Genomic DNA, 25,555 nt, shown 5'->3' with positions numbered 1-25,555 from the left:
GCATAGCCCTTGAAAGAAGGGGATGAGAAAATAAAGGAATGGAAGATCCTACAGCTGGGAAAGTAGAAGATTCCTTAGTTGGGAGATAGAAAGAGATTAGCAAGGAAGGTTCCTGGGGATCTAGGTCTCCAACTACATAGCCATAGAACAACATTTTTGAACATCTGAAGAACCTTTAGTCCCCCTCCTCTTCATTTGCCATAGCCTCACCTAATTACAACCACAGCTTACCAAGGGCTGCAACTCCGCTCTAAGGTCCGGGGTTATCTTTTCCTTTTTTTCTGCCCCACCTCTTAGCAGCAGCCTAATAGAGGAAATGGGACACGAGCACTGCAGACTGAGTCATCTTTGCTGGGCACTTCAGCTTCCACCACCTCTTAGCAGCAGCCTAATGAGAGGAATGTGGTGTGCGTGCTGCAGAATTAGCCTAAATTGGACCCTGTCATGCCATTCAGACTTTTCCTTCAGGTCCAATACAGCTAGATGGTTCCATGGCAGTCAGAATGCTATGTCATTGTATCTCTTCATACGGCTCTTACATTTTTTTCTTCTACCTTCCTTGCGCACTCCCTGTCAAAGTGTTTTTTCCTTCCTCACACTTCCATGCTTAAAGAATCTGAAGTTTTTAGTGCAGCTGTTGTAAGTAAAGTGCTGTTTTTGTAAAGATAAAAAAGTTTTAATTTGTTATCACCCAATTAAAATGTTATGAGGGAAAGAGGGTTATAAATGGGCTTTTGTCCCTGTCTCTCTCTCTCTTTTTAGCAGTGATGAGACAGGTTTTTCTCGTTTATTTTTATTAGGCTGTTATAAATGGTTTACACACTTGACTCATTTAGTTGGTGTTAGAAATTACTTGTAACCATAAGTGACTGTTTGTACTCTCTTACTACATTTTGTTCCTGTGTTGAACAGCGTCCAGACTTCTGGTCTGTCATTTAAACCCCCAAGTTTGAATCCAGCTTTTCTAGCAGTAAACTGGCAGATTTGTTCTTGTGGACACAGACTTCTCTATGATTTGCAAATGGTTTAGGAAAAAAGGATACTGTGATTTAGTTTTTAATGCCCAAGGCACTGTTCTTCACCTCCCATCATGTGCCTGCTGAGTTTTCACATTATGCTTCAACCTCTTGTTGACCGGAAAAATTTACTTGGGAACTTAATGGCTCTTGAAAGCAGAATCTGAGCAGAAGTCTATAAGGAATAAAGTTATACTTTGTAAAGAAGAGCAGTGAAGGACTTCAAAATTTCATCAAATGTTATTTTCTTCTCTGAGTTGATATGTATAAAGTATCTTCTTCAATTTCACTCTCCAGCTTCATTTGAGGAGTGTTAAGATGTAGAACAAAGGAAGAGAGAGCAGGTAGAGCATGGGGTCAGGTTTGGAACCAAAAACCAGAAAAGAGATAAGGTCTTTATTAGAAATTTAAAATAAAAATGACATTTGCTTGAGTGCATGGGATTTATTTTAGGGATGACGAGCTTTGGATAGCTCCCTACGTTCCTTAGCTTTTCCTGGGAGTTGCGTTTCACACATGGATTTGCTGGTGAATGGGAAAAACCACCACCATTAGAAAGCAAGCTATCTGAGTTAGTAATTGGTAATAATTAGCCATGAATGATGTCCTGTCATAGATTTTTTGGATTATTTGCATATTACAGTTGTGTTCTTCTGGCCTTCTGCTCTTCTTTTTATATATTGGGTTGGATTCTACAGGAGATTTTGGCATGCACAATAGTCCTTGTGCAAGTGGAAGTATTAAAATTACTCCTGTCTCCTTACACCAAATGAAAGTGATTGGATCACTACTGTTTTTTCCACATGCATGAGGCAAAGCACAAGGCATTTCTTCTGATATAATTTCAAAGCTAAATTAATTGAAATCATGCAAATCATCTGTTGTCCATTCCACTGCTTCATGCACATATTCTTTTGATAAAAATTGTATTGAAGTGCTATACGCTTTGATGTTTGCACCCACGGGATTGTGTTAAATATATTTTTCTCCACACTCAAACATTACTGGATCCAACCCTTGTCTATCTATATAGTCCCCTAAGATAGTGTGTGTGAATGTTATTTTAATCTCTTTTGTAATTAAATACATGTAAAATGTAGCACTTGCTTAGAAAAGCCAGCTGCCGCTCTGTGCATTCTGGCATTGCATCCAATGAGAGAATTAAAGCCTGTTAGGTAAATATGCACATATTTAGTGATTATCATGTAGGGGAATGGGGGAGGGCACTATTGGGTCTGTTCTTTGTGGCAGTGAGTGAACGGATCAAATTGGTTGGGGAAATTAGATGGCAGAGAACTTTTTAAGCATCCCTAATAAAAGTAGTTTTAAACTATTGGGGAAACTTGAAGAAAAACAGGGAGGGCAACAGTCAGCAAATGATAATGTGTTTAAGGGAAGAGAAATACTGATGCATTAAAAAGCCAGGCTGGAAATGAGGTACAGAAAAGCCCAGAAAGAGAGTATTTAGAGGAATATTTGGTTGAGCTTCCAGTCTGCATCTTTTGGTGTTCTAGTGGCCCATTTTTAAACTGATCATTACCTTCACTTTTCTGTTTTCATACCCCTACTATTTACTTTAGTAATTTTTTAATATCCTCTGAAAGGTATCTGATATAATATGCTTTATTAGTCCCAACTTTCAGAACCTGACATCTTTGAACATCTTCTCAGGAATCTTTAGCTCCCTCTCCTCTTCACTCACATCATCTCACTTGACTATCAGCCATAGCCTCTGCCTTATCAAGGATTGGGGCTCTCCTCTGAGGCCGGGGTTAATTCTCTCTCTCTCTTTCATACCTCCTACCAGCAGCCTAATTTGGGGAATGGAGTGCATGCATTGCAGAATGAGCCATCTGTTCCATGCAAGCGGGCCTCCACCATCTCCTAGCAGCCTAATCAGGGAGATGGGATGCACACACTGCAGAATGTGCCATCGCTTCTGTGCAACTGAGCCTCCTCCACCTCCTAACAGCAACCTCACTGGGGGAACAGGGCATGTGTGGTTCAGAATGATCTATTTCTGCTGGTAGGAGATGTGGAGGAGGGATATCCCAGGCCTCAGAGGGTAGTCAAAGTCCTTGGCAAGGCAGAAGCTGTGGCTGATAGTCGAGCAAGATGATGGTGAGTGAAGAGAAGGAGGAGCTAAAGGTTCCCAAGGAGCTGTTCAAAGATGTCAGGTTTTATTAGTTGGGAGACACAGACCCCCAGGTAACCTTCCTTGACCATGCTAATTTTCCTCCTTTCCCCAGCTAAGACACCTTCCATCCTTCCACCTGTTGGACTTTCCAATTCTTTGTCTCTCCTCACCCTCTTCAGGGATCGTGCATTGACAGTGGTTGTGTAGGCTTTGGGCATGCAAGTCTTTAGTGGGAGGGTGTGTTCTAAACACTTACAGAGGGGGAACCTCCTCCTAGCAGCAGTCTAAGCATACGAACAAGGCACATACTGCAGAATGAACCATCTCTTCTGGGCTGCTGCTGCTTTCCCGTCTCTTTCTGCTGCCTGAGGCACCTGCCCCCATCCCCCCGAACCTGTTCTGGAGGGAATATCCAGACTACTAAACTATGCAGATTTGTTTGTCCTGTCCAAAAAGCCAGTTGGTAATTCACACTCATTGTATTTTGTATTCTGGTTGGAAACAGTGTTGGTTGTATTTCAATTTGGAAAGTTGGCAACTGCATCAGCGTTTCTTTGTGGGTGTTTTAACTAATCATGTATATGTTTGCGTGCATTAATGCCTGTTGTCCCCAAAGAGCCATTCATGGGAAGCACAGTGATTAATTGCTGCATCAGGTTATCTTGTGTCACATCCTGATAGCTGTAGGAGGGCTTCTTTTCTAGCTGTTGCACTATCATCTAGAAAGGGTGATCTTAGTAACCAAGAAAGGCAGCATATTTGAAGATTTCTGGTGTCACTGCCAAGTAGACAGCATTTGCCCACAATATTTGTAGAAATCAGTGTAGCTGGCACATTAAAGAAGTGAGCCTTTTTCATCTGAGAAATAATACCTGGGGTTGGTTCCAAAAAATGTTTTTACACGGTTTAGTTCAATTGCCTTTCTTACTACTGTCTTGGTTGTGACTTTTGTCAATGCAGGTCCCAGCAAAATCAAAGTGTCACTCCTGGCCCCTTTTTCACCAGTGGAAAATATGAGGGTCCGAGCCCTCATAAATGAATAGAACATGTAAAAAGGCTTGATCAGCTACATGGCAGTTAGAATGTGTGGAAAGATGGGCTGAGATGGGGGAAACTCAGGTAAAGAATAGAGATGTAGCTATAGCAATTAGTATGTTGAATACAGACCCAGGAGACACAGATTCAGATCCTAAATCTACCATGAAATTTACCTGCCAGTCTTTCACACTCTTTCTTTCTCAGTCTAACCTATCTCACAGAGTTGTGAGAATAAAAAGGATGAAGAACTGTGTATTTATTCATTGTGTACAGTATATTTTTATCCCATCTTTTCTAAAAGGAGATAAGGATGGAGGAAGAGAATAAACAGTTATGGTGAACATCTGAAGAAATAATGTCAAGCCAGCTTCTAGCTTTAAATCTCAGTGTTCATCAGGATCTTTTTATTTTCTGAAAAAGGACCAATTCATACTGATTTCTGAAGCAAAACTGGTGGTTATCTAGTGTTTTTCAGATTATCGTGACTTGCAGTTTTACCACATTAGCGCCCTTTCAAAAGATCATTTCATCAAATGCTTACTAAGGTATATTAAGAAGAGTGTGTGTGTGTGTGTGTGTGTGCGTGTGTGTGTGTGTGTGTGTGCGCGCGCGCACACGTGTGCCTGTGTGAGTCAATGTGTTATTGCTTAGTTACCCAATACTCAATGACTCAGAGCTGAATAAGTGAACTGTCTCCAGAGAAAAGCATTGGAGTTGATGCTCAGTAGTATGAAAACTTGCTATTCAAGTCTACACTTGATAGTGAATACATGAATATATGGGGATGCTCTCAACCAACAGCTGTCCAGTTCACAGAGTTAACAGGAAAATGTCCAAAATATTCTAGATGTCTCATAGCGAATCCTACACAGAGTTACACCCTTCAAAGTCCAGAGAAGTAATTGGGCTTAGAATGAAGTATCAGTCAAATAAACTAAATGTACACAGCTACTAGGCAATTAGCTGTTAAGAGTACATTTGTTCACAGCATAAACATTTTAGGCAATCAGAATCAAACATATTAATCCAATGTTATCTGTCAAGATATCCCAAAAGGGAATTTCTTGGGCTGCTTTCCAGTCTACATAGCCACATAACAGCACACCAAACATCAGGATCATCTCTGATGCAGGGAAAGATCATCTCTAAAGGGAGGTTATTGTAGGCGTTAAGCTTCGGTTCATGCAATGGGATACTTCTTGATTCATGCTTTCAAGTTGCAGGCTTTTGTATATGTTTCTTGAATGTCCCCCTCCCATCACATGGCGAATGTCTTTTGAAACTCCCCATGATTTATTTAACCAGCCTCTTTATAAAGTACGGTGTTGATTTGTTGTGAGAACTGGTAGGTAGTTTCAAATAGGTAGCCATGTTCCTCTTTAAAAGCAGAATTCAAGTGCAGTAGCACCTTAGAGACCATAAAAATTATCCAGGGAGTAAGCTGTTGTGAGCCAAAGGTGACTTTGTCTTATACAATGAAAATCCATCAGCCCTGATATTTAGGTCAGAAGGCAGGAGGAGTGTCACAAAGAATAGCTAGTTGGAGTCTGGGTGTAGATGTACAATGTAAAAATAATCAGCTAGATAAGAGCAAAGAGATATTCAGAGGTGGGAAATACAGGCATAATGGAATAATATAGATAAATATAGAAATAATGAGATCAGGATTTTATATTCCTATTCAGTCCTGGGGGTTCCATTGTTCTGAACTTGTTAATGAATTCTAGTTCAGTCTCATGTTGTGATCTCCTTTTGAAACTCCTCTTTAAGAGAACTGCCACTCTTAGGTCAGCAGTGGAATGTAAAATGTTCTTCCACTGACTTATGCCTATTTTGATTTTTAAAGTCATATTATGTCCACTTATCATTCTGTATGTGGACTGGCCTGTTTGTGCAATGCCAAGAGCAGGAAGGCATGGTTAGGGTTGATGACATATATAATGCTTGAAGATGAGCAAGTAAATGAACTTGAAATGATACAGCTGGAATTGTTAGGTCTGATGATTGTATTGTTCAAGTTTATGTGAGAACATAGCTGTCATCTTCATTTATTAGAGGTCCTGGGTCCAGTGTGCTCATCCATTTTGGGTACTCCATTATAGTAAGTGAAAAGATGTGTAAAATTAAAAGGTTGACTGGGGGCGTGAAAAGGTCTGCCTCCCTGTGCCTATGAATTTATGCATATTAATGTGCTGAATACATTTTAGATTTGAGCTGTAGGTGACCACTAGTGGTGTTGTATTGTTGTTTCATTTGTAGCAAGTTATCTCTGGGTCCCATTCTGACCTGTCAATCTGTTTCCTGACTACAGCAGGTGCATATTGTAATTCCAGACATGTCTGTTGTAGATCCTTTAGGTGAGAATCTCTGTCAGAGGGATTGGAACAGATACATCTGTTTTGTACAGCTCGGCTGTAAGCAATGGATTGTTTGGTATGTAGGATGGTAACTGGATTGTTTGGTATGTAGAATGGTAGCTGGAATTATGCAAATATGTTTGGGCAAAATTGGTGTCAGTTATTAAACATATTAAACATTGAAATAGCTCTATAGGCAAAACACTGGCACGATCTTTTAAGAGATATAGCAGATACATATATGGTACTTGAGAGATCTTGAAATCCTGTAGATGAATTTATGTGTTTTGCATTTATTGTTCCCTGGTGATATCTTTTGCAATCAGTTGAAATGTTCAGAACAAAGGACTTCTGCTCTAGAAAATGGTATTCTAAAAAGTCATTAATTCTAATTCCTCCTTGATGCCTAAGAATTAGGGTAGAATTAATTCTTGGCAATATTGCTTTATTTGTATACTGGGGGCAGAATTGGCACAACTAGTAATCTACTTGCTTACACAGATTGCTGAAACAATTGAACTCATCATCAGCTGCTTGAGGAAACATTCTTTTTCCTTTGCCTTTAATGTCCAGTCACATTTCACCCAACAGGAATATTTCCAGCAATGTAAAGAGGTAAAGAAAAAATGTTAACTGCCACATTAGTTTTAGTAGGTGCAATAGCACCAGCAGGGTGAACAATTAATAACAACATTGCCTTCTTTTTGTACAAGTAGGGATAGTAGCAGAATTTTTTAGTTTGAAAGTTAAGTCTTTTTGCTCTTGGCATGAAATAAATAATGAAGTTTATTAGAAACATTTATCGTGCATCTGGCCTATTTTTACAGCTTTTGTTTACATAGCATACAAATAGCACAAAAGTAACATAAGCAAGGTATACTCCATCATACAGTTTCACAAAGGGAGGAAGAGAGGCTCTAGATAAAAAGATTAGGTAGGAGGGGATGTGAAATATGCCAGCCTGAGAGATTCGTGACACAGACTTACTTGCACCTGGAGGTTACAGCTTGGGGGAAGCAGGGAAGACAGGGCAGCTCCTGAGCTGGTCACATGTAGAATGGTTCAGGGGACCACTATGGCATCAGCAGGGGAGGGTGGGGCCAGGGGTCTCAGCACAAGCATATGAAGAGAACTCATGTGACCCTGGCTCTTATTCTTTATCTGCTAACTGCTTCTCCAGCCCACCCACCCACCCTTTATTTTGGTAGGTTGAGGTTTGGTTCAGTAAAAGTTTAGTGACTGTTCCTGTACTTGCACTTTATTGTAATGTGTGTTTATTGCCAGCATGCCTTCCTCACACCCGTCTCCAAGCTCAAGCAGCAGCTGCTGTCAATCTGGGCAGATAATACTAATCTTGATGGACCAAAGGTGTTGTTCAGTATAGCACAGCTTCATGTGTGAGGAATGGGACTATGGCTCAGTGGTGGAGCATTTGCTTGGCAGAAGGTCCCAGATTCTAACTTTCTCAGTCATCTTGTGTTTTGTCCACGGCGGAACCATAGTTTCACTGGATAGAATCCTATCCCATCCTATTGTTTTATTGTGCAGAATTTGTTTATTAAAAATGTTATACCCACCTTATCTTTTGGATCAGGTTTGAAGTAATTCTTCAATTTAAATAGATTGTTCATTGTAGGAAGAGCCACTTAAATTGGAAGAAGAAAAGCTATTTGGAGAATGGCTGGAGCCACCAAACTAAATTTTTTTCCCTGTGAGGAACCTTTCTGGTATTTACATTCCTAGCTTACTTAACAGAAACATGTTAACAATCACAATTATCCATTTGGTACTCTATACACCTTTTAATATCATATAACAACATATAAATATATTTATGAGAAACTCTGTTGATAATCTTGTAATGCCTGAAAGAACTAGTCTGTCTACATCAATCTTCTCCTGTTGATCTATGTTTGTTGTTTATTCATTCTTCATTCATCACAAACATACCATCCTTTCCTAAGTTTGCAGTGTAATGCTAGCACATGCCAATCAATATCTATATAAACATACGAAGCTTGTGTCCTGTCTGTCTATCCTGACAGAAAGTATGTCTCCAGGCTTCCAATTAAAGGTTTTCCTAGTTGTGTTACTAGAGATTCTTTCAAATAAAGATATCAGGGATTGAAATAGTGGCCATGTACATTCACACTGTATTTATCGGGTGATATAGTAACAGAACTCCAGTCCAGTAGTGTCCTGAAAAAATCCAGAATCTAAATTGAAACATATGAACTTGGACAAGTCTGTGCTGGCTAATGTACATGCCACCATAAGGTACTATCAGGCAAATCTACCAATTTGTATCCATGTTCAATAAAGGGTGATTATTTTGCTTTTTAAAACCTTAAAGATTTGGTGCTGAGTACCTAAAGGATTGTCTTCACTTACATTGTCCAACCTTGAACCTGAAATATACACAAAAGGCCTTCCTTAGGGAACCAGACACATCTCCAGTTCATTACATGAAAACGAAAAAAAGTGCGGCCGTGCCTGAGACGCGGCCGCCATTGCGGGAGGGAAGAGGGGCCCAACGAGGGCTTCAGGGCCCATTCTGTGCATGCGCGGCCGATCCTCGCATGTTCAGAGGGTCAGATGGCTTCAGGCCCGATCTGTGCACTCGCAGAGGGCCTAACTTAATTGGAGACGTGTGTTCGCAATGTGCGGGAGCACGTCATCAGAGTGGGCCAGAGGCAGAGCCTATGAAAGGCCCTGCCTCATGGTCCAGGGCCCACTCTGTTTCTAGACGGCGAGGGATTTTCCCACCCACCCGATCCCTGTATTTTTGGAAATGTTTAAATGCTATTTTTATTGTCATAGCCATTTGCGGGTTGCGCTCGGGGGTGATCCGCTAGCAAGGGGAGCTGGGGGAGCTCCCCTGTTTATTACACCTCCTTAAGAGGCAGGGGTGGAGCAAGCCCATGGTTGGAACTCCCTGTGGGGGGCTAAGGAGCTTGTACCCCTAGTGGGGATGGAGAGGGGGCTCCAGTCATGGGCACTTCGCCGGTCTGGAATGTCTCACTCCAATCTTCTGTTTGGTTACATTCCTCCAGCAGGTGGGCTGGAGGAACTGGTTATCTTCTGGGTGACAGCACTCAGGTTGCCCAGATGCTTGGATCACCTCCCATGCTGTGCCAATTTGCGTTCCTGTGCTTTCTGTTAATACATTCTTTGGCTATGGCCAGTTTTCTTACCCACACTACATATCTTGTCTGGCGTATTATTCTGCGAACTAGATTACCAAGCAGGAAGGGCCACACCTCTACTCACAAAGGACTTTTCTGCTGCTGCCACCACCCACTTACAGAATGCCCTCCCCAAGGAATTGGGAGTGACCACTGAAGGGCTTCTAGCCTGGTTTTAAAACTGATTTGCTCCAGAGGGCTTTCTACATAGATTAAGGGCTGATATGGGGCTTTTTTTTAATATAATGGAAACACAGAGGAAAAATGGCTCCTCTCTTAGAAATTATAAATTGTTTTAAAGTCTACCATTTTATGTTTTGTTTTAAAGTTGTAATGTGAACCACCTTAGACCAGATCTGGCTTTATTCTGTATTTCTGTGTGCTTACTGTGGGATGGTTTAGAGGGCAACAACAAAATGACACGAAAACATTACCATTTTCCCTTCCAATCCAATTTACATGGATACACACACACTTCCATCTCTCAGAGAGAACCTTACAGAAGGGTTAGTAGTGCCACTTTCTCTCACACCCCAGCCAATTCTTTACCCTTCCCATGTAAAACAATAAACAATAACAAAAGTATGATTTACACCTTCCTAAGGCAACATGTACAAATCTCTCCTTACATGTTGAAAACATTCCTTATTGATTTCTGGCTTTTTCTTTAGGAAATTCTGTTTCCTTCCCTTCAGGTAATCATGATAGAACATCAGCTAAAGATTTAAATCCATTTGGTTGTAATTATATGATCTCGTTAGGCATCTCACTTTAGGATAGGAAATCAGTGATTAAATTTCCATTCAGCATCTTTCTTCATCAGTCACAAAACAAGCTTGATGATTATTCCATAGTAATTGTGAAGAGGATGCCTTCATTATTACACCACTAATTGTTTTCAGTTGAGGAGTTTGGGGAATTTCAGTTTATGTAGATATTTCAGCTAACTCTTTGCAATATGGTGATCTTACCAATGTGCTCAGTGTAGCAAACATGTCCTCGTTATGGTTTGCAAATGTATAAAAAGCGGTTTGTTCTTGCATGGTGCACAACATCACACATTTGCCACATAAGTGGTCACAGTAATACATCAGGGTTTCTCTAAAATTATGCAATTAAGAGAGTCAATAACAAAAACTGGGTTTTTGTTTGTCCATTTGTTTTACTTCATGATACTCACATTTGACCCTTCTTTACATTCTGATAGCATGTAGATTGGCTCTCTCGCTTTACTCTGCTGGGCCCTTCCAGTGGTGCATTTGTGATCTTCATTGTGTAGGAATGTAGAAGTGAATGTGTTATGTTCTCTAGATTTCTCAATAAAGCAGACTCAGTTGGAAACAAAATCTATTTTGACAGAAAATCAGCAGAGTTGCACTCTGGACAAGAACTTTGTCCAATCTAAAAAGGTATGAAAACCCCAGAAAAACTACCTCAGTCCCTCCTCCCAATGCCAATTAGTTAGCAACAGTTATTTTCACGTGAGATGAATGCTTCAAAGATAAATGCTCCAAATGCTATGGAGATAAATGCTCCAAAGTTCTCCTGTGAAGGTCACATAGCCAAAGCCATGCTGTTAAAGATACTAAAGTAAGAATACTGGACACAGACGGGCTTTTCCCAGATACCAGATCTCTCACTCCTACCTGGAAACTCATTACAAGACCAGACAATTAGGTCTTGACAAAATGAGCCTCTTGGCCAGTCAATTGAAATAGGGTAATTAGGATGTCCAGTCTTCCCTACAGACCTGGAATTTTAGAACCAGTAGAGAGTAATGGTAATTCTCTTAGATTGTTGTGAAAACTACTCTTGCACTGCCGTTGTTTTTATACATTTCAACTGGGAACCCAGAAGGACTTGCAAAATGGATCTTCAATTTACACTATTCCTCTTTTCCTTTTCCTGAAAGCCAATATAGTCTCTCTCCTTTTCCTGCGTGTTTCTCTCCTTGTAGGTTAGTAACCTCCAGGTGGGGTCCAGTGGTCTCCTAGAACTGCAGTGGTTCTCCCTTAGGTTGTCAGATCCAGGTTGTGAAAATCCTGGAAATTTGGGAGGGTGAGGTTTGGAGAAGGAAGCAACCTCAGGAGGGTATAATGCCTTACAGCTCACCATTCAAAATTTCTCCAGAGGGACTAATCTGTGTCCTCCCAATAGCTATTGTAATTCCAGGTAATCTCCATCTCCCATTTGGAGGTTGGCCAGGAAATGAGTGCTTTGGAGGGTGGAATCTATGGCATTATACCCTTCTGAGGTCCCTCCCCTCCTCAGGCCTCACCCCCCCAAAAAAAAAAATCTCAAAGAGTACAATCCAGTGGCACCACCGCCAGTTCGACTGGTGATTGCATTTCTGTACATATGCAGACAACACATTAAAAAAAGAGTGTCTTTTTTAACTTTTCAGATTTTTTTTGAGAATTTGGAGTGTGCCCCAAGTTGCATAAAAATTTGTTTAGTGTTGGTGTCATCCCGATCTGTGAATTTGGGGTGTCCATAGAAGGAGACTATGCATCACTCGAAGATATACAGATATTCCGCATTTTCTCCTCAATGGGATCCCAAAGCAGCTTATAACATCATTCTCTCTTCTTCCCTTTAATCTTCACAACAATCTTATGAGGCAGGTTAGGATGAATAAATTTGACTGACCCAAGGCCATTCAAAATCCTTCCATGGCAGATGGGTAATTCACATCTGGCTTTCACAGATCCTAGTCCAGCACTTTAATCATTACTTCACAGCTGCTCAAAGGAAATAGAATAATTTCATGCTGGAGATGATGGCTGGCCTCCTCTCCTTCCCTCTTGCCCTTCAAGAACCAAGCAAAGCAAACTGACCCAACCTTTATACTTCTCTTCAACTACATACCCAGATGATCTGGACTCAGGGCTTAAGCATATGTATGCAAGTGTGCAAGTCACAACTTAGTGAGCCCATATGTGCAAATCGGCAACTTTCTGAGCTCCAGAGGTATGTGAATTAAGCCTCACCTCCTCGGAGAAGTTCGCTAAAGCAATTGTATGGCTTTGATTTGTATAATCTTGCAGTAGTGGCATGGCTCACTGTCCCATCTATTCTCCCCTCTGTGTATGCTGAGTAAGTAAATAAATGTGAGGGCATTTAGATAGGAATCTTTATTCTTGGGGAATGATGGTGCATGAAGTCTCTGGAAGAGTAACTTCTGTGAAGGAATATGCAGAAGTTCGTTTTGTAGCAACCATTAATGGATTCATAGGATGATTCATATCTGTGGTGTTTTGTCAGGCCTCATAAAAATCTCAGGCTATTCCTATTTCCTGAACCTGTGTCTTGCCATAACACTTCAAAAGGACCCTTGTATTCTTCCCACTCAGGACACAGAAGAGACTCATTCATGTTCCATGTTTCATACTGTGTTAGAGCAATGATTTGAGGTTGGGTGGAGCTGATGCATGTACTACTAAGCTACAGGTTTGCCAACTGAAAAATAAAGATATCAGAGAGAATGAAAATAAAGCAACTCCTATAACCACCACCTGAATGTAGTGTTGCTAAGCAACTTGCAGGATGTATTCCCCAACTATCTGCCAGTTGACCTTGAGGTGGATGGTGAAAGGCATCCAGAGGTTGCCTGCTAACTAGTATAGCTTTCTTCTTCAATGTAGCTGCAGGGCTGGGGCTGTAGAATGACTGATTCAGGCCCCTGGGTGGATGAGGAAAGCAATAAGCAGAAGTCTTCTAAAACTGCAATCCTGGCAATAATAACATCAATTCAAGTTGCTGATTTCATTAGATTCCCTTGGGTACAGGACTGCAACCTTGTTCTCTAGTGAAATGGCACTACCAGTTTGCTAAATGTATATCTGTGAGCATGTTGCAAAAACTACCTCTTCTGCAATCCCAGAATTTGATAATCACATATCGGCATATGATGATAACATGAAGGAAATATTGTTGATTAGGAGCATACATAACATGTACTTTTAGTTCTGTAGATATTTTTGCTTTCCTATATTCTGGCATTATCAGTTTGGGACATTTGTTCATAAGAACAGGTATGCAGTTTTCACTAATAACATCTGAATCATAGATGCTTATCAGGGTCCATCTATACATGGCTGGAACCTTCTGCTTGTTGGAAAACAATGTAAGCATTTTGCTTTCCATGTGTGATGGGAGTTTTGTGCCTCTCAGATGCACATCATCTCTTGTCTGTTTGCAACCAGAGTATGTATGGACAGGCAACTTTAGCCTTGTCTCCTACTCTGATTTTCCACCCTCAGATTGCCCCATGGGGCTGCTGTTGGGCTTCTTAGTGAAACTTATGAGTAGCTTTGTAAGAAATGAGATTTTTACAATGGAGCCAGTAGTAGTTCCATTGGGGTGGTTTGGGAGTACAAAATCAGCATGAATGGGGAAACTGGCAGTCCCATCCAAATAGTGGGGTTCCCAGCTGCAATGCCACAGCCACCCCAACCCGCTCTATCATTCCCAGGAGGGCTTTCCGGCATCTCAGGGAGCCAAAAGGCTAAAAAAACACACCATAGGGCTCCCATGGACATACACCACCCAAATGGTGGCATAAGTCCAGAAGTTGGGCACTGGCATGTCCAACAGTGAAACAGGAATGGAAGCCAACTAGCATTGGCTGCTCCCTCAGCCATGCCCCCAGATTGTCCCCAAGACACTGGTGGCAGTGAGAACTCAGGTATGCTGGCGTGGCATCCAGTTCCACATTCCACCACCGGGGTGGACTGCTACAGCTGCCCATTGACAAATTAGCTCCTCTGCCAGTAAGGACAAATCCACCAGAGTGGCCCGGCGCTGCTCCAACTGGTGGATTTGCCCCTGCTTTGAATGGACATGTAAATCTGCTTCTCCCTGTGTGCCATGGATGAGAACAGAAAAGATCAGTACGCATCTGGAAGGCACAAGCTCCAGTTGCATGTATGTTACAAAGTCCTTGTATTGTTTCCCAACAAACAAGGGGACTTTATCATATGTGCATGGAGGTTTAGATGTACATCACTACTGAAATTGGTGGGATTATTTTATTAGATTCTGCACATACTACTCTAATACTACTATAGTAAATATATTTTATTTTATTTAACTTACAGTTCACCCTTCCCCTGGCAGGCTCAGGGCACCATCCAACATTAAGTAGTAACAATAAAGTCAATATCAGTAAACAGTAATAACACTATTTTCCACAAGGATCCCTTTTGTGTTGCTTGGGAAATGGTAAGAAGGCATGATCCAGTTTTTGAGTATTTTGTGCTCACAGTTATTGTAGGATCCAACGCATGAATGGCCTTTTCTACAAGAGGTGGGGGGGAGAAGACCACAAGAATTGGTAACAACAAGAGCAGAGAGGTGAAGCAGTGAAGAATGGGATGGAAAAAACGGTCGACCAAGCACCAAATGGGAGGTTGGTGACTGCACAAGGGGCAAGGATAAGTTTCAATATGATTGCACTGTGTGGGAGGCTAGTTTGGAAATGTTTCAGGAAAAAAATCATGGTAAAAGTGTTTTCCGAAACAGAAAAAATTAACTGGAAATGTTTCGAGACACAAATGGTGGAGGGGATAGGGGAACGTGTGGAACACCACAGAGAAAATGCAGTGTTAGAAGGCTGGAAACATTTTAAACCAGTCATGTGGAAAAGGCCAATATTTCCTGCATCACTGTGATACTTTATTTGGTTCAAATTATTTAATCTCTGGTTCTCTCACAGCTCAAGTTATAAATAGCGTAGATTTATAATGGCTGCCTTTTGTACCTATCTCAGTGGACAAAATATCTTCAGCTTGGCTTCTAAATTACTATTTGGCAGTAATTTGGTCACTCTAAGAAATTCCCTTTTACCCTAGCGATGGGATTTCCTACTGAGAGTTTTTTGAATGAGAACTACATAAAATGAATATCTTGAATGAACATCATAAACTGTGCAATTAGTGTAATAAACGAGTACAACACAGTTAATATGTACCAATAGGATCTTTTTCTGCTGTTTAAAATGTAATAAAATAGCAGGCACAGTAATTGGATATCAATGCTGTACTCTGGCTGGTTTGAGTTATTTTCGTTTTTAGGAGGCCCACAGAGCTTGAGGATTTTACATTTCCAAAGTCCAGCTTTGGATGCATACATGGTACTTCTGGAAATACTTCTTCAGGGATTAAACAAAAATAGGTTACTAATTATTGGCTGGATTTTTTTGTGAGTGTAAAGCCATTTTTACCATAAAGAATAACTCTGTAGTTCAGACATCTGACAACTGTGTGAGGCTAGGTGAAGCTGTTTTGGCAACTGAACTGACCAAATCATCTTGGAGATGTAATTGATTTTTTACTATGTAGAATGGGGGCAACAATACATCCAAGCAGAGTTTCTGGCAACCCCCAAACCTATGAGGTACACTGCATAGACATTATTTGAGCAATCATGTAGATGTACGTGAGGCATTTAATGTTGTTTGTTTCCCATATATTTGTGTTGACTTTGGATGGTATTAAAAATAACTTCTATGAATTAATCCATTCAAAGAGCATTTAGAACCGAGATTAAAGATATATAAGGATTTGGATATTGTTGCCTCCCAAAATCTTATAAAAGACCCTGGAATTCTCCCCCCTTTCCCCAAATGCTTCAAACTTGTTACATTATCCTTCTGCATGTCACTACTTCTTTTTTTTTTTTGCATAATTAGCTGATGCTGGAATATGGCATGGTAGATTTATCATTCCTCAGCTTGATATATATCATAACAAGCAAGACTGAATGAATCACCTCAAGTCAAATGTTTACCCAAAAGAAGCTTTAAGAAAAGTTAATATTTTCTGTAGAACTAAAGAAAAAATCACTAATTTCAATTCTGGGAGTAATCTGCATTGTTTCCCCATATCCCCCTCACTATATGCAATAGTCATCAAAGGTCATTTCTGCACGGTCCAAATATTCTGTGTTGAGTAAGGGAAATATCCTGGTTTGGCCAAGAAGTTCGCAGGGTTCCTGGTCCTAAAACAGGTTTGTCCCTCATCCCAGGATTTTCAAAAATTGCCAATTTCGTGATTCTTTTCAAAAATCCTGTGGTGAACCAGCTGCCATGCAAAAATAATGGGAGCAGAACCAGTTTCTTTTCCTGCCCAGCCGCCTGATCTCCCTAACCCACCACACACAATCTCCCCAGAGGATGTCATGTCATGTCAGTTTTCAACTCTTCTGAGCCACCAACCGTTGCAGCCCACCCTTCCGAAATATTCCCCCAGGCTTGTTTTCTGTTCATGATATCGAACAGGTGCCATTTCGCGTGGGTTAATCAGAAGTAGGGTCCCAAAATGTCCCAGTTTTCTTTTCTGTACATGTACTGGTTGCTTGGAGCGCATAGTTATGGAAATGTGCACTGTTAGTGGGCATATCATGGGGAGGGGGAGTTTCTCGTTTTCCTCAAAAATGTGAGAACGTGAGTGGGAATGTGATGCAATGCTGTGCCCCATTGTTTTTTGCTGCCACATGCCATGTTGAGACCTGTGCTGGGCCCTATCCAGAACTGGAAAAGGGGGACTTCGTTTTCCCCTACTGCTTCCCCAAAATAACCGCCAATCAGAACGTGGAACAGTGGGGATGTTTATTCATGCACGGATATACTTGCGAAAAGACCAGAGCTTGTGCAAAACAAACTGGAGTATTTCCTCCCAGGGCCTTTCCCCACTTACCTTAAGCCCCACGCTACTCTCCTCAAGTAGTGCGGGGTCCCCCGGTACTCCCCACGACAGGGGCGGCGACAACGCAGCCGCCCCGATGCTGCCGCTCTCGCGCCCCCTCAGCACGCGGCATCCCTGGCGCTCCTCGAAACGGCGTCTTTTGATGACCCCGCCCAAGCGCGTGCCAGGGATGCCGCGTGCTGAGAGCAGCGTGCAGCATAGGGGGGATCCTGGAGAGTGGGGAAAGGCCCCAAGTCTTTACTCGATTCCTTCACAGAAAGGGGCAGCCATGCAAAGGGAGAAACTGGGATGAAATAGACACAGATTGTAAAATGCCATTGTAACCTGGTATAATTGTGTCAGGCAAAAATGGCCAAAGTTAAAACAGAAAAAGCCAAGCAAGCAATCTTGTAAAACCCTTTGTGAATTTGAGGCTGCTCTGATAGAAGACTCTCCAGTGTTTTGTCCAGTCTGCTTGTAAATGATTCAGGCACTAAGTAATAAGCAAAAGTTCAGATTTTATATTCCCTCATGTCCCTGGAATGAGAAGTTTTAGCCCCATACAATGATAATGAGTCATTTTGCTGTCATCCACTAAATTAGCATTTATTTGGCAACAGTTGCTTTCAGTTACCCATGGCTGCAGTGACTAGTACAGAAGAGGAAGTCAAACAGCATAGTGCTGTTGTCTGCCATATGGAATAGTTGCTTTGAAATATTACCTTGCAGGCTGTAAGATTCTGGGGAGTAAAGAAGCATCTGTTTTCTAGGAAAAGAATCAGCTGAAGGACTGGGCAAGGTATTCCTCTTAGATGACCTCTTGCTCTGGTATGAAGCATGCCTTTAGTCTGTGGATTAAGAGTCTTCAAACTCAGGAATTTGGTTTTGCTGAGCTCCAGTCTGGTACTAAATTAATATTTTAAAAAACAGGCTGGGTTTTGAAATATGTTTTTTTTTTCATTTGGGCTTTAGTTTTTTATTTTGGTTTGAGAACATTGTAAGATCTTAACACAAAGTGTTTGGAAATGTCTTCTGTCCATTATTATATGCATGGAATCAGGTGAGAGCTTAAGTTCTTCATAGTTATGGGTTTAAAATGTATAGACATTTACCTTTTGTCAGGTCAAGTGAAAACACAGGTATCATGTAATATGGTTCATGATATATAGTGTGTATCACAATATCACAGCTTGACTTGATAATTGGGGGCAACAATACATCCAAGCAGAGTTTCTGGCAACCCCCAAACTCCATAGACATTATTTGAGCAGTCATGTAGATGTACGTGAGGTGATTTGGAAGTAGTGGTCTTTCCTGTACAGTCATGATGAAAAGGAGGTTTTGATGTGTAAATAAGTATCTTATAATTAACCCTACTGGAGCATACAAAAGTTCATGAGTTTGAGCATTTTATTGTGTCAGGTTCTAGTAATTAAAACTGCCATGTAGCACGTATTCATCCCCCTAAAGTGCATAGATGGTGCATTAACTGAAAATGTGTGATAAACCAAAGAGGCATGATTGGACAAATGTGCACGTGCTCTTCACAGGTTATAAAAATTATTTGCTTGTCCAGCTGTGGCAACAGGACACACTTTTGCTTGATTTGTAAGGAAAGTGAGAAGGTTAAGCAGTAAATTGGCTGCCAACCAGATGTTCAACTACTGCTAGGATTTAAGGAAGGTGAACTGTGGAGTTACGTGCAGCCTTTCCCCATCATCTGGTATGTAAATTACCTGGGTGTTATAGGTGACCATTGCCAACCTTGGTTAAATGAAATCAGGAATATCCCTAGACACATTCTGAGACGCATATAATCATGGCTTTCACAATGAATTTAATGAGTGGTCTCATTTTCATTTTAACCAGGCGTGGTTTTGTTACATAAAGTGCTAAATGCAAGTAGGAAATGTTAGGAAAATTCACTTAGGACAGGAGAAGACATTGTAGTCCCTTGGCCTCCTATTAATCCTAAAGTCTTGGTTAATTAGTCACCTTCACCAGTTCTTATAAAAGGGAGTGGAGCCTGGGAAATGCCGGTGCACATTGTACAGGAACCTGTTTGTGAGGGAGAAGTGTTCCCGCTATGAGACAGCATCCTGCATAACATTTTTCCTTCTAGAGTTATCTCTCAGAAGTGGATCTTTTACTGCACGTGTGACCCTGTGAAAGGAACACACTCTGGCTTTTGGCAATTTCCTGGCAGATAATTGTCTGCTGTGGCAGTGCAGGGAAGTCATACTGTGAAAAACATCCATGATTGCTCTGTTTTCTTTTGATTCGTCTTTCTTTTCCCCTTCTCATAATATCTGCTTGGAAAATCTTTACAAAACAATAGGAAATCAGCATGGGTAACAAAAATGTGTTCTCCTTTGGAACATACTTCATAATATTTGGTGTGTTTTATGTTTTACAGGGGAAAGGGTATATCATGCATAGAAACATTGAAACAGTTACTTCACTGGCTCCATGGGGGGGGGGCTCTATGGTCACAATTGCAGTCTGGCTATTAGCCAAGCAAATTCTCAAGTTCCACTCCCAATAAACTTGCTAAGACTTATCAGTTCACATGCTTCAGCAGAGAGGCTTTTACTTCTTAGCATTTTTCCTGTAATATTTCATGTAGACAGGGATGGGTGGAGTTGTGCACCCCCAAGTGCTTTCCCTCTGCCCACTGGTTCCCTGGGGAGATTTTCCCTCCAAAAGTTCCAACTGGCAAGCATGATTTGCCTTAGCAGCCCCTTGGTCTGTTAATATTGTGATGCAGTAGTGTGAATGTGGTGATTTTACTTCATTTCTTTTCACTTTGTGTTTTTCCCAACCTTTGTATTTATAATAAACATTAAAATGTTCTTCAGCTGTTCAGCTGGGCACCTCACAGTTTAGCAGAGAAACCACTCTGAGGGAACACAAAAATAATCTCTTTTCCTTCTGTCAGAAAAAAAAAAGCAGGCACCAGAGGCTCTTTAAAGTAAAAATGATGAAACGAAAAGGTTTTATTTACATACACCATGGAAAACTAATTTTGGCAAAGAAACAAAATGTTAACAAAGAAGAAGAAGCAGGTATTGAGTGGTTACTATATACACAATGTTACAGTATCTCTCTTCACAAGTGCTAGAAGCTTGGCTCAGGTCACTAGCTTCACTGTCTTCAAGATGTTGCATTCAAATGTATTTAGCCATCTAAAAACACACCAGTTTGGGTGACACCCTATTCAGTTGATATCACTATTTATTTGCAAAGACCTTCCTTTTACACTCAGGCAAGTATTTAAAAAAAACAGTTCCTTAAAACCTTTCGCACCCAGCCAATCACAAGCAATCACAAGCCAGCCAATCACAAGCAATTCATTAGCCACCTTTCACCTTAACAGGAACTCAAGGCGGCTTACAATGTAAGCAATAACAAAACACAATGAAATGCATGCTGGTCAAGTCCAGCATAATCGCTCTAGTGATCATCACATTAATATAAGCTGGGATGTTTACCTCTTTAGAAATGGCTGTAATTATGCTGTGGTTAAAAGTGAACCATAGCTTGGATCTATTCTTGGCTATTGTTATTATTCCTTTCTTTAAAAAGAAAAAAGAAGAAGGGGGGAAAAACTCAAAACTCAGCAGTGAAATAGAGTCTTTTTAAAATTTAAAAAGAAAAAGGGTATACATAAAGATAAAAATATAACAACAATTGTGGCAGATCTACATGTAAGTTTCTACAAAACGTTTCCAAATATCTAAAAAATATGAAAATATGTTGATACACAATTGTCATCTGGATGCCATGTGTTCAAATAGTCTAAGGTTTCAATCCTCTGATTTACCAGAGATAGGCATTTATCTTTTAAATGTTGTAATACAAGTCTTTCAGCTGCAGTAACTGCAGGGTGAGTCCATTTTCATTGACCATTTGTTAACCTCCAAGAGACAAGCAGATAGTTTAACAGTACATAAGGATCCTCAAAAATCAGTGAACATTCTAATACAAAATTGATATAATAACTTTTTTCTCTGAAAAAAACAATTCACTGGATAACCCAAAGTGTATGTTTCAGGAATGCATCCCTTGAGTTACAATACAAACAGTTAGACAATTTACTCAGTTGCTTGCTAAACCATGTTAGAAATAAAATCTAAGGATTCTGGGGATCAATAGGGAAATTGATCAGGCTTTTCTCTTGCAACCCCAACAGTTTAGCACATGATCCATCTTATTGAACTTCAGGTTCACCAAGACAAAAATAAGCTGTAGGCTCAAAGTTCAAAAAGCAAAGCAACCACTCTCATTTAAGGCAATCCATTGCAAATCAATTCCCCAAGATATACTCATGCTCCAGGTGTTGCCAATTTGGTAATAAAACAGAAGAAATCTAGCAAAGAAGATTTTTTTACCTGCTTCTGGAGACTCTGATCTTTATACCCCTTTCCCCTAGGTCTGTAGGTGCATTGTTGCTCCATGGGGAAGTCTTGGCCTATTCAGCACTATTTCTTCCTGGGAACAGTATTGACAACTGGATTCTTATGACCTACTTTCTTCATATTCTTGTACCCCGGGAGCACCGGGGGAGGGGGTGGGGTCCTGTACTGAACCCCTTTAATCAGTTTGTAGATGCTAGCTTCTCATCTCTTTATTTTCTTGGCAGTGGTCACTCATCGTTGGGCCTTATGTCCCCTATCCAGGTCCTCTTTTCCCCGCAGACATTCCCTTGGGCAAGGCGATTGATTAATTCAGTTACAAATTTGCTAACATAACAGTAATGGCTTCTGATATATCTTTCCCAGTCTTAGTTTAGCATGAGCCCCTGATCTTGTGGTATAGCCTTCTCTCAAAAAGACTCATCTGTTATTCTGGCTCCTCAGATGGCACATCTGCTTTTGACTCCAAGAACATTAGTGGACCAGAATAGCAAGCATTTGTAACTTGTTTCAGGAGGGAAAAATACATAATTTTTAGGGTAAAAGTCTTAAATCTAAATCCTCATAAAGCAAGAGAGATACTGGTAGATTTCCTGTTGATCAAGAGCTGCTGTGGTGTTCAGTATATTCTAAACATAATTTTAGATGACTTAAGTTCCATGGAGAGAACAGGTATAAACTTTATGATCAAATCCTATTGCTTTGGTAAAATATGGAAATCCAGTTTCTTATTCCATTCATTCCTGAGACTCTGAACATATTTATTATCAATATTGAATATTTATAGACAAACAGTATAGGTTTCATTTTCTGCATTGATTCAATTAGAGTTTCTAGGAGCAAAGGAAACTCTGAGACCAAAGGGCCATACTTAGATGCCAACAAATGTTGCAATTTTAAGTACTGTCTTTCAGTAGCAAAACCTCAACTGACAAAATGACATAAAGTAATCCATTAGTTATTACAATGTAAAAATCCCCCTTTCTATCCAAGCCTTCCATAAAACTATTTTGTCTCAATTTAGTGTATGAAAATGGATCAAATTGATATTGTTCTCTAACTGTAAAAATTGCAGGAGAAATGGGATCTACGCTAGCATAGGTAGACCCTAATGCATTCCACTTCATGCAGGGACAATCACAATAATTAGTACAAGTTAACAAGCATGCCCAATGTTAAATATAAACCAATATTATGGAAACTAAATCCGCCTGCATTGAATTGAAGCCACATTCTCCTTAAACAATTCCAAGTCTAAGGTGATCAGTCACACAGTAAAGCAACATCCAAAATATTCAGAAAGATGACCATTAGCTAGATCCTTATAGATCCTGAATTTGGAGTTGGTTTTGGGATATAAAGTGTCCATGATGGTGGTTTGCTCTGAGGCTGCATGTTCTCATGGTGGACCACTCGCTTTTTACTGATTTTTTTTAAAAGCCAGGTAATTTCTAAAATTGACAATAAAATGAGCAAGCGGAACATACTTAGCCCTCCAAAAAGTTTTCAGTGGAATGTGAGCTAAGTCCTTCATGTTTGTCAATGTATCTTTATGCTTTCATTACGATGTTTTTATTGATTAAATGTAACACCTCCTAGTCTATGGACATGGTTCACTGTGTTTCAATTAAAATGAAATATCTGTGTCTGTTTTTCAGGGTTTGTTTCAAGCAGGTGGAACACAGTGCCATGAGAAAGTCTGTCATCCATGACAAGGTGGGATTATCATGATCGAATACTCCATTTTGATTTTAAACAGTGGCCAAGAGCATTGCATGGTCAACAGCACAGACTGGACTTTTAAAGACAGTATAACAGGTAGGACCCTTTCTTACCTTTTGGCTTCCTAATACTTTTGTAACAACTCATGCTATTGATCCCATTACTTATTGCTTTTCAGTTTCTCCTCCTTATTGGATGCAGCAGATGGTTTGACATCAAATTTGGGTTTTACTGTGAAATCTCATGCAAGCATATGTTGTTTAATGAATCCTTTTATTCTTGAGGTGCACAAATTTTAAAAAGAAAACAGTTGTACATGACAGGAAGAAACAAGCAACAGATATAAAAAGTGAAAACAAAAAAGTCAACGTATTGTCGAAGGCTTTCACAGCTGGAATCACTGGGGTGTTGTGTGGTTTCCAGGCTGTATGACTGTATTCTAGTAGCATTTTCTCCTGACATTTCATCTGCATCTGTGGTTGTGGATCCTCTGAAGATGCCAGCCACAGAGGCAGGCGAAATGTCAGGAGAAAATGCTACTGGAACTCAGCCATACAGCTTGGTAACCACACAACACCCCAAAAAAGTCACCCTTTGTCCTGTTATTCCTTATTATTATGCTGCTAAATATGTGATAGGACAACCTGTGGTTGACCTTATTTCTCTGCTTGTATTCCATTGTCACATTTCTACACACACTTTACATAGAGTGGTGTGATACTTTGTAAAGTCTGCAGGGAACATGAGCTTCAATCCAGGTTACTATAAGGTACATTACAATCTCAGCATAACTAAGTCTGCAGTAAATAGCCAAAATCATATTGCTCAGGAGACTGAAGGTGACTTTTATACTAAGGTTTCTTAGAGCTCCAAATGTCTGTTTTGTATGGCGTGATCTGAAGAAATGTCTTCGTAGCAATGTGAAGGAAAATAGGATGCACTTGATGAACATCGTTTCTGTGAAGGACAACAAACAATAACTATACCAAGAGTTAGCTCTGTAAACCATTCATACTGTCCTCTGAATTCAAAACACAATCATTTAAATGAGCATGTTTGTCCAAGATATCTTCATCAAGACAGTGCTGTGTTTAATACATCTTGTTATCACTGGAAACATACACAGGATAAAGGCATGGGGTGGAGGACCTGAAATACGACCCCAGTTTCTAGTTTGGAAGAAAAATACCATGCTCGGGATTTAAAAAAACTGTCATGAATCCATCCATGCAGTTCCACCAACAGAACTGTATTTCCATTTGTGGAAGAGAAAACAACAGAGTTTGTCAATTCCACCTTCCAGCTGCAGACACGTACTTTTACTTCCATACTGTTTCTGAGTCCACTGACTCCCACACCCAAAAAACACATTCGGGGGGGGGGGGGGCAGTGGACTGCAGTAAGACAGAGAAACCGGAAAATCCTCCTGATTGGAAAAATCTGTAGAAGTAGAATTGTAACTTCATCTGCCACATGCATGTCTATCTCTGTTTAGAACTAGATAGACACTAGGACCCGAGCAGAGCATTCTAAAACAAAGACTGTCCAGTGCATGATAGATGAAATTGCTCAGTTCTTTTTGCTAAGATGCACAAGTTATCATTAATAGCACTGTATGTTTCCCAAAATGGGGTGGAATATGACGCTACTTTCTTTATTTGGAAAATAATGTTAATTTTTTTTTCATACTTACATCCTGCTTTTTACTCCAGGAAGTTCAGTTGACTTTCCCTGAGCTGAACAACTTGTTTCCATGACAGATGAATTGGTTAGGATAGTCTCCTCATTTTCATAACATAATGTATCATGGAAAGTCGCATGTAAGGAGAATCAAATTATACCAGGATTATAGGATTCATGACTCTGTACATGCATTATGTAATGAGTAGAAATGGAAATTCTTGTACCTCCTCCACTAGAGGACTCAGAATCTTCAGCATGAATAAAAATCATATAGTACAATCCTATGCAGTACCTTTCCATGAATTTGCAATGTAAGG

The 25,555-nt window shown here is 40.3% G+C and overlaps 1 protein-coding gene across 3 annotated transcripts in view; it reads left to right on the top strand.

Moving 5' to 3' along the window:
* The window catches only part of LINGO2 (leucine rich repeat and Ig domain containing 2), an 837,999-nt gene that overhangs the window by 598,522 nt on the left and 213,922 nt on the right, over window positions 1-25,555 (top strand). For all 3 annotated transcript variants that reach the window (XM_048503786.1, XM_048503785.1, XM_048503784.1), the window contains one exon: window positions 23,492-23,651. The gene's annotated coding sequence lies outside the window, so the exon portion shown is untranslated. The remainder of the gene's footprint in view (window positions 1-23,491; window positions 23,652-25,555) is intronic.

Source organism: Sphaerodactylus townsendi, linkage group LG07 (genome assembly GCF_021028975.2).
Source record: "Sphaerodactylus townsendi isolate TG3544 linkage group LG07, MPM_Stown_v2.3, whole genome shotgun sequence".
Taxonomy (NCBI): domain Eukaryota; kingdom Metazoa; phylum Chordata; class Lepidosauria; order Squamata; family Sphaerodactylidae; genus Sphaerodactylus; species Sphaerodactylus townsendi.
The sequence above is the reverse complement of the archived record's forward strand: the minus strand, read 5'-3'. Positions and strand labels throughout refer to the sequence as shown.